The following is a 3294-nucleotide window of genomic DNA, read 5'->3' as shown; positions in this document are numbered from 1 at the left end:
TTTTTAGATGTTGATATAAATAGGTTATCTTATTTTGAATTGAGGGATTGTCTGAAAAAGTTGGGGTATGAACCTGGACAATGTGTGTTGTATGTGAAACTTCCTAAAAGTACTGCTATGTTAGAAATCAAATATGACTATGATACTACTTTAATTGATGAGTGTTTGAGTCATGGAGATATTTTGGACTGTTTTGTGTGTCACTTTGTTGCTAATCCAATTATGGTCCCAACTTTATTGGAATATGAGGAAAGTGGAGTAGGTGAGGGAGCATCTTAAAATAGTGGGCCTAATGCATCTTTTGATGCTGAATTAGAACCAACACATAAGGCCCAAGAAAATGCCTCAAACCTTGCCTCAAACCCTGCCCCTGCTTATGCCCCTGCCTCTGTCAATTCAAATACATCTTCTTATGTACACTCTTTCACTGCTCTAAATACTCATCAAACTCCAACCCCTATCCATCCTTCTACTGATCCAACTCTTGACCATGTTCATCCTTCATCTGATCCAATTCCTGATCATGTCCATCATTCTAATGAACAAGATTCAGATAGAGAATCATTGAATGGGGGGGGGGATTTAATGGGAATGATGTAAATGATGAACTATGAAGTTTTAGGAAGGAAAGGAGTAAAAGAAAGAGAAGGAAAATGAGAGAAAGAACTACATTGCTTGATCATGTCAAGTTAGTAACAGAAAAAAAAGGACCAGATGCTGGGTATGATGAATTTACAGGTGGTAATAGAAATAACTTAGAAGGCAAACTAGCTGGTGATGAGCCTTATTATCCCTCAGATGAAGCTGTCAGTTTTGAAACAGATCCAGATGCTTTCAGTGATAATGATGAAGAGGTTCAACAAAGAGAGAGAGAGGGAGTTAAGCCAAGAAGGAGAAAGAAGGTGAATAGAGTTGTATTTGATGCATCTTCTCAGAAAGTAGTGTGGGAATTGGGTCTTGTATTTATAAGTGTTAATGAGTTTAGATTTGTTGTTACCAAATATGTTGTTGCTGAACATGTTGCAATTGAAATGTATATTAATGAACCAACAAGGGTAAGGGTTAGGTGTACAGTTGGTTGTCCTTGGGTTTTATTTGCTAGCTTTGATTCTAGGACAAATAATTTTGTTGTAAAGACATACAATCCAGTTCAAAAATGTGATCCTACTAATAGGAACAAGCTTTGTAATAGCAAGTTCTTATCTAGTCACTACAGTGAAAGGATAAAGGAACAACCTGACATTAGAATCTTTGAGTTTTAAGGGCTTATTAAAAAAGAATTGGATTTATATGTTGAAAGAACAGTGTGTATGAGAGCAAGAAACAAAGTATTACAAGAGTTAATAGGTGACTATGTTCTTGAGTTTGGGAGGATTTTGGACTACAGAGATGAGTTGCTAAGAACTAATCCAGGTAGTACATGTGTAGTAAAGCTTCATGAAGAAACATTTGAAAATGGTAGAAAAATGTTTCAAGGCTTCTACATATGTTTTGATGCAATGAAGAAGTCCTTCTTGGCTGGTTGTAGAAGGTGCATTGGTTTGGATGGTTGTTTTCTAAAGAGAGTATCTAAAGGTCAATTATTGGTTGTTGTTTGTAAAGATGGGGAACAATCAAATGTTGCCACTGGCTTGGGCAGTAGTTAAAGTTGAAAATAAGTTTATTTGGACTTGGTTTGTCAAACTTCTAAAGGAAGATCTTCAGTTGAGAGATGGTACAGACCTCACAATCATATCAGATATGCAAAAGGTTAGAATATTTATTGATTTTTTTTATTTATTTCATGTCTTGAATGCCATTTATTTATGAATGTCTTAGTTTCTTAGTTTCATGTCTTGAATTTTCTTATAGGGTCTTGAAATTGTCATAACTGATCATTTGCTAAATATTGAGCATATAATGTGTGCTAGACACATCCTTGCTAACTGGTCAAAGAGATAGAGACGTCTTGAGAGAAAGAAATATTTCTGAAGGTGTGCAAGGTCTACTTTTGAGGCTGAGTTAAAAAATAACATTAGTTATATGAAAAGGTTGAGCAATAATATAATGGATCACTAGTTGTATTATAATCCTGAAAGATGGAGCAAGTTTTACTTTAATGTTACCTCAAAATGTGATGTTGTAGACAGTAACATGGCTGAATGTTTCAATTCATGGATATTAGCAGCAAGACATACGACTATAATTACAATGCTTGAAGAAATTAGGGTGAAAATGGTGAAAAGAATAGGGCAGGTGAGAGAGTTTTGCAATACTTGGATCTGTGACATTTCTCCAATGGCAATGAAAGTTCTACAAGATAACACAACTAAGTCTATGAAATGCAGCATTGAATGGAATTCAGATATAAGGTATGAGGTACTTCATGGACCATACAGACATGTAGTAGATATTCAAAGGCAAATATGTAGTTGTAGAGCATGAATGTTGAAAGGCATACCATGTCCTCATGCAATAACTGCTCTTCACCATAGGAAATTGGACCCAATCAATTACATTTCTCATTGGTATAACAGAGAAACATACCTGAAGACATACAACTACTTCATTCAGCCAGTTATGAATCTGAAAATGTGGCCAGAATCACAACACATCTCTGTGACACCACCTCCTGTTAGGAAGATGCCAGGAAGGCCTGGCAAGAAAAGGAAGAAAGAGCTAGGTGAAACCAGTAAAACTGGAAAATTATCCAAAAGAGGGATTGAGATGTCATGCAGCACTTGTCATAACAAGGGTCACAATAAAAGAAAGTGTCCTCTTGGTGCACCTGCTTCTGGCACAAGCTTTACTGTTGGACCAAGTTCAAGACCTGCTGTTAGACCAAGTTCAAGACCTCCTTCTGACCCTGCTGCACCAAGTTCAAGACCTCCTTCTGGCCCTGCTACTGCACCAACATCAACGTAACACAAATTGTTGGCCCTGCTGCTGCACCAACATCAACACAAATTGTTGGCCCAAGAGCAACATCTAATGCTCCAACTGGAAGAGGAAGGGGTAGACTAAAGGGTTCAATAGAAAAAGTGATATAGTTTCCTTTATTTACTTTATGTATAAGTTTTAAATAAGTTATTTTATTGAATATTTTGTTGTTTTTTAGGATAGTGTTGCTAGCAGAACAAGAATGGTTGGAATGGGTGTACTACACACACAAAGTGGTGCTACTATTATTAATGTAAGTTCCCTATTTCTATACTTAAATATCATTTATTATTTTTTCTTTAATCACAAATTAAGATTATCTATATTGATTTGAACAGCCTGGAATGCCTAGTGAAAGATTTAGAAATGTGAAAT

This window comes from Solanum verrucosum, unplaced genomic scaffold (assembly GCF_900185275.1).
Source record: "Solanum verrucosum unplaced genomic scaffold, falcon-dt-bn FXZP01000022.1, whole genome shotgun sequence".
In the NCBI taxonomy this organism is placed as follows: Eukaryota; Viridiplantae; Streptophyta; class Magnoliopsida; order Solanales; family Solanaceae; genus Solanum; species Solanum verrucosum.
The sequence above is the reverse complement of the archived record's forward strand: the minus strand, read 5'-3'. Positions refer to the sequence as shown.